The sequence below is a fragment of the Schistocerca gregaria genome, chromosome 2 (genome assembly GCF_023897955.1).
Source record: "Schistocerca gregaria isolate iqSchGreg1 chromosome 2, iqSchGreg1.2, whole genome shotgun sequence".
NCBI lineage: Eukaryota > Metazoa > Arthropoda > Insecta > Orthoptera > Acrididae > Schistocerca > Schistocerca gregaria.
The window spans coordinates 780,640,053-780,647,616 of record NC_064921.1 but is presented as its reverse complement, the minus strand read 5'-3'; positions in this window follow the sequence as shown (position 1 = coordinate 780,647,616).

Here is a 7,564-nt window from a genome sequence, read left to right as displayed (position 1 = left end):
TTCCTAAGAAGACTCATGTATGATTCAGTGGAGGATTCGTTGATGCAAGTCCATCACCTTTGTGCAAAAACATTCGCCAACCTCATGCTTCAACATTCATAGGATTGTGTGAATGCGTGAAATCATATTAGGTGATGTAGACATTGTGCAAAAGAAAAGGGTGAAAAACTAAATAAGTTAAGCAAAAATAGACTATCGATAAAAAAGTCGTTAGTTCTGAAATGGACAGTATATAAAGAAACAATATGCCACTTATTTTCTCCTCATCAAAATAAAAGAATAACTATATTTTACTTATTTTTTCCTTATAAAAACAAAGAATAAAAAAAATATCTTGTTGGATGTTTTCCCTTTTTTAACATTTTTACCATTTATTAGGATAACTTCACACTTAAATAAAGAAAAAATAATTAAACAATAATAATAGCATACAAATATTCTTCTCTTGTCATTTTTAATTATAATGTGGAAGAATATAAAAATATAAATCAGTAATACAAATTAGCATAGAACAGAATAATGTGGCTGAACAGTACGCAACAACATTTAGATAAATTAGAAAATTTTTGACTGACTTAGATAAGGATTCAATCATTGCCTATATTCAGTCCAAAAATTAAGTTCAAAGGGTGGTGATACGTAAGGTGTCAGGCAAATCCAACACCTTCCATGAAAACCCTGACATGATAAGCAAATCCAGTAGTATGTCACATAGCTCCGAATAAATCGTTACATTAAATTAACCAAAGTAATACGAGTAACGAGTGAGCAAATGGAATACCACAGACTAACACAAGAATGCCTAAATGCATGTCATACCTTCCCACCGTGAGACAGACGCAGTTCCGAGGGGAGAAACGAGAACAGAAGCAGAGAGCAGAACTGTGTTAAGCTAGAAGGCCCTACGATAAGGGACGGACTGGACACCCACGTCGCCAGCTAACCGTTAAGACCACACCACCCGCAAGTTTTAGCGTGAGACATTTTTGTGTCTCTGTTACGTCAAGGACCACCCCCCAACCCATGTTAAAAGCTAGAGCCCTCCAAAAAAACAGTATGGATCTTACGATAACGCTAAAAGGACCTTACCAGCTGCAAGTTGTAGCGTGAGACGTTTTCGCGTCTCTCTTACGTTGCAAACTTTAAAAACATTGCCCCACCACGAAAAGTATAACGTTTCTCATTGGATAGACAGAATTTTTGTAGGCGGAGCTTAAGGTTAACATTGAGACCCTGATTGGTCAGATGAAAACACAGCCAGATAGTTTTTTTTTAAACCAACTTCGGTAAATGGTAGTAAGGAGAAGTTAGGTGGAGAGTTAGTTCCGAGTCGGCGAGGTGAGCGGAGCTGTTTTGCCCGCGGCCCCCTGACAAACACTGACAAGGTAATCAACGCACGCGATGCCGCATAACAGCGCATAAAGCTTCACTCAGAACTGCAGGAGCCTCATCTGTTACATCCCCTTTTTGCGTAATACTAGTGTCGATCGTCAATTAAAGCTCATGGTGTTCACATTTGCCACTTGAAGTAAAAATCTGAAACGCAATGATTTTTCTGTTATATAGTTATTGAGAAGCCACATCAGTCACTGTAATTTACGACAAGTTAGATAAGTAATTAAAGGTAATTGAGTGTCACTGTAGACCATTTTGATAGTTTGCTCTTTTGTGAAACTTAATTTAAACCTAGATTATAGATGTGATATGGCATAGGTCATCCTTTGATCCATTGTAGAACTTGCAAACCCATTCAGGGAATATTCGTTCAAATTTTGTTGAACGCAGTTGGTTTTTACCATCCTGTATTAAAACGTTTTTGTTTATCAATAGTGCAATTTATAAACGATGTTTTGTGATTAGAATAAAATTTCCAATGGTAAACTTAACTGCTTTTTCGACGTTATTTTACCAGCTAACTAAAAGTAGGAAAGCCTTGAACCCCTTCCACTAAATTAGTTAGTATTAAGATTCTTTTACAGGGAGTGCAGTGGAGCTGACGCTGAAATCATTAAGTATCTGGTTATATCAACGCTAGTCTCACTGAACTCTTTTGAATTTTACATTGATGTGTGGTCTGGTGTCTCCTTACCAGCAACAGGTCCCAGGTTCAAACTAGTCAATTCCCTAAAAAACACGCTCAGAGTGTCGTTGCGCGTAAGTGGTAGGGAGACACGATATAGAACAATCAGACACCACCATTAATGTTTAGACTTTGTTGAGATGGCACCTTCCCCCAAGGGGGCTCCCTTCTCGTGAGTTTCTGAATGGTAACCAGATAGGTCTTTAGGTTATTCTGGTATTACTTCCACTTACTGGGATCAGGTTTCTGCTGTATACTTTGTCTTCAGCCTTCTCTCGAAAACTCGTGTTTTTTCGACTCTGACGGTATTTGGTTTTGAGGCCGAAAAGTATTTAGCTTCCTTTTTTTTCCCTAATCTATACGGACAGCGGAATACAACGCTATTACTGATAAAACAGATGCTGTATAGTCATAGATATTGCACAGCAAAACCATTAGGATAAGACGTCATACTCCTAGGAAAAGTATGTAATCCATTTTCACTGACAAGGCCATTCAAGTATTTCATCAAAGAAAGCTTCACTAGCCTCGGAAGTCGTGTAAGAACGACGAACCTTCTTGAGATCGTCTCCTTCTTCATAGGCCCTTCCCAAATGGTTCATAAGAGGTGCATTTATTGTTCCAGACCGAGACAAATGGAATATGAGATGCGGACAACGCTCCAGTGAAAGGACGAGCATCCACTCTCCCAGGATGATCTGCAGAGTAGTGGAAAGCGGAGAATGATGCGGGAGCAAACTGCACTTTGGTGCTTCTAGGAATGCTATTCCCTATTCATTCATCACTTAGTGTTGTTTTTCTGTAGTGTTTAGGCCAACAAGTGTCCACATCAATAATATCAGCTCCTTCCACCATTTTCACTATAACATCCCTTTTTGCATTAGCAATGATTGTACAATAGTCTTTTGGAGTGTAGATTCTGTCGCAGCACTTAATTTTTTTCCTTGAAAACACCAAAATCCCTATCGCAAGGCAGCGTCGAATGGCCTCTAAAATGGAAGCGGTGAATAATTTCCTCGAATGGTTTATCTTCGACCAAACCCTTGAAGAAGCGAATAAATGAATGATTCCTGTTTTGACCTGAACACGTATAAGAGTACAAATACAGCTTCTTCGTGCCTGGTTTAATCTCGTTGGTGAGGTAGTCCAATATGAATGTACACATATCACTGGCCCCTTTCTTGTCCTGACCCTCATGATATATGTATATTATGGATCTATTGTCCTTGAGGTTGAGTATAGTAAACACATGCACCCATAGCTGCCTTAGGTAGAATATTTCCTGATCAGGTATTCGAGGCAGGGGTAAATTTTGCATGAAGTCAAGGCAACACAGACTGTATCATTGGGCTGACAGGATTCTGAGAATGCTTTCATACAGGAATAAAATTTGCGACTTCTGCGCATGTGAACATTTAGTTCAGTTACTGCTGCTAATTTAATAATTTGCGATTCGAAATTCTTTACAGCGACTGCACACATCTATTTGGGGTCTACCGAACCTGTAGCCAAAGTTCTTGTTGAAATGATTCACATAAAAAGCATGTTTTAATTTAAGTTTAGGATATTCCTCACAAAATAATTCATGCATATTTTTAAGGTTCAGCCTTGCTTCCAAGTAATTTACTTCTTTCCCCCTTAATGAGATGTTTTCATACGAAACTTGAAAAATATAGTCCCGAATTTCAGTGGAGATTTCATATGATACAGCATGCATCTTCTTATTAAATACTCTCTTGCCTTCTGGGCTTTCGCCTTTCGCCAGCAACTTAGCAATCCTGAATCCACGCTTTTTCGTTATACCATATAAGCTAATGAATGCATTCCTACATACCTGCAGACGCTATTGATGTCTAATTACGTAATATGTAGGTGCAGAGTCACGTACCACTTTCTATTGTTCTCCGTTTCGATCAACGGCCCTAGGTCTTCGCCGTTTAATGGGATGCCATTCAGTTAGTCTTTGTAGGTGGATATCCTGTTCATTTTTGGTTTGATAACCGTAAAAAGCATTAAGTATCTCCAGCTTCTCTTCTTATTGCAATTTATTGAAGCAATGACGTATGCACTTAAAACACACAAGTTACCTAGGTAAAATCATTGTCAGAATTCAGTTAAGTAATCATAACTTCAGTATCAATAATCATTCGAGTCCATTTTATGGAAGTGATATGGTTGGACAAGGTAAGGTAAGGTAAGGTAAGGTAAGGTAAGGTAAAAACGATAATTTCTCTCATACCTGCATGGAGTTCCGATACTTTTCTGAGGAATTGCCTTTCCTGCAAAGCTTGTACATGCAGTCCCCTTAACCCTTGATCGCTTTACTTTATTCCTGGTGTAATTTTCTTGTTATTGCGTTGACGTTTCTTTCCTACCATAACTTCATTATCCACAATGAAAATACAATTATGAACACAGTATGAAAACGATATGCACAGCACAACAACCATATAGGATATATCGTCAACAATACTCAATATCCACATAAATAAAACAAAGAAGCGTGCCAATCTTGACATCTAAAACGTAGCAGCACTTCTGGCGCTGATAGATGTTCCATGGTGAAACGCACTAACTGCAGGACTAAGTTTCTTTCAACACGGAATGACTAATCTGACGGCTGGGTTAATGGCCTTTGCGATGACAGAATGTGGTTCCTTTCAACATCAAAACATGCATCTTTCTTATAAGAAGGCAAAATCACGCTAAAACGAATTTGTCAAAAATGTGAACTTAGTGCCTTTCAACAACTAGCGATTCAAATATACTTCACTTGCAAGTAGACAGGGATTTCTAATTGGCTGTGTCACTATGAATTGTCAGTGCAATAAAATATAAAAGAGTTTACCAGGGAACTGCTATGCCAACAGATCACTACTTGTTAATACCAAATATACATCTCAAAACAAGATGGATGAAAATGAAAAGCCATGTCAGAGTGAATGAAGAAGTGTTTCAAATATACCTGTTACAAGAAAAGAGAAAAAACTTTATATCAATGGAGGTCATCTTCCTGCCAGCATCTTCCACAGCATGGTGCACGGAATGGCAATTGAATCTCAATGTAGCGAAGTGTAATGTGATGCGAATACATAGAAAGATAGGTCCCTTATCATTTAGCTACAAAATAGCAGGTCAGCAACTGGAAGCAGTTAATTCCATAAATTATCTGGGAGTACGCATTAGGAGTGATTTAAAATGGAATGATCATATGAAGTTGATCGTCGGTAAAGCAGATGCCAGACTGAGATTCATTGGAAGAATCCTAAGGAAATGCAATCCGACAACAAAGGAAGTAGGTTACAGTACGCTTGTTCGCCCAATGCTTGAATACTGCTCAGCAGTGTGGGATCCGCACCAGGTAGGGTTGATAGAAGAGATAGAGAAGATCCAACGGAGAGCAGCGCGCTTCGTTACAGGATCATTTAGTAATTGCGAAAGCGTTACGGAGATGATAGATAAACTCCAGTGGAAGACTCTGCAGGAGAGACGCTCAGTAGCTCGGTACGGGCTTTTGTTAAAGTTTCGAGAACATACCTTCACCGAAGAGTCAAGCAGTATATTGCTCCCTCCTACGTATATCTCGCGAAGAGACCATGAGGATAAAATCAGAGAGATTAGAGCCCACACAGAAGCATACCGACAATCCTTCTTTCCACGTACAATACGAGACTGGAATAGAAGGGAGAACCGATAGAGGTACTCAGGGTACCCTCCGCCACACACCGTCAGGTGGCTTGCGGAGTACGGATGTAGATGTAGAACAAGAAGTGGACCAAGGTGTGAGTAATGGAATGACATTATAAAAACTGTAAGAACTATAGTTAATCAAACGACAGGTAAAAACAGAAAGTAACATAACAAAAAAGAATGAAGGATATGGAATGAAGAAATTTCAAACGCAATAAGAGACAAGAAATCTTCTCATGTACAAACCTTTACAGCTATAAACCAACAATGGAGATATAGAGAGAAAAAGAAATGAAGTGTATAATTTTATAAAGAAAGCTAACGAAGTATCTTACGACAAATTTATAAAAACAGTTGGAGGTTATACACACATGGGAGACAAATGAAGACCTACAAAGTGCTTAAACATATAGATACTCAGGAAACACATGATACATTATGAATGTAATACAACAGGAACAATGGATACAACATTACATAGATTTGTTGTCTAAGAACTCAATAGAAAAAGAAGAAGGAAATGGCGACCCTTTTTATGGAAGTGTAAATCACATTACCTTCAAGTACACAGAAACCATTAAAACAAACAAAAAATAGGAAGCCTACAGGAGAATATGTAATAAATACAGAATTATGGAGATATGGGGAGCCAGTATCAAATCAGATATTTCTGAATCAACTTAATACATGTTGTAATGTTATCCAGGTTCTGGTCGCATGCCCAAGTTATGCCTATATTTTTAAAAATGATGCTAGAAACAGGTTTGAAAATTGTAAGGGATTAAGAGTTTTGAATACTGGACATTAAATAAGAGTACGAGGCGTCACAGACGTTTACTAAAAGAACAAAACGGTTGGAGAAAGGGACGACCCCCTACAGATATCACTATCACAGTTAATCAGCTAATAGAAAATAGAAGAGAATATAACGTTGAAACTCATATAGTTTTTATTTGTTGAAAGAATCAGCAAACAGGTACATGCAATAAATTTTATTTCTTAAGAAGATCGGTATTGTCGCATCATTACATTAGCGAGTGTCAAAAAACGACAGGCGTATGCAGCATATTACATGTCGATCATTGTGCGGCTACAAATTGGTACATGCATTGTGATCCACATGACTACAGTAACATGCTGCGTACACCTACTTATTTCTAACGCTCGCTAATAATGCGATAATTCTAAATTTCTGAAGAAAAGCGCTAGGTTCCGGAAACCGGTAAAGAAACAAAATTTCTGTCCTGGACCTGGTTCCTGATTTATTAAACAAATACACTTACAGTTGCACGAAATGGCCAAAGTACTAAATACATTTTTGTTGAAGGAGTTTGTAGTAGAGTCAGCTGGCAGCTTCCGTTTCAGTCGCTGGGACAGGACTCCTAAGGGAATGGGACGTTCATCTTCATCTACACGGCTACACGGCAAATAACCCTTCACAGTTGCAAACCAGTGCTGTATGTTGCACTGGCAAAAAACGCCAGTGGGAGGGTCAGCGACTGACCCCACAACCATCACACATTCTCTATCTAGGATAAATCACATTTCTTATGTATTTCCATAATTTTGGCAGACTAGAAGATTAAAAGTTGCTTATTATTACTGGGAAAGGGTTTCTGGGACATTTTTAGTATAAAATAAATAGTTGTTCTGCATGTATTTGTATTAATCTCATAATTACAAGGATTACTCAGATTCACTTTCAGAACACTTTCCTTTACGAACTACTTCTTCTTCTTGGTGTGTGCAGCAAGAAGTGCAAGCCTTCTTGTACTTACGGTCTTTGTTTCTGGC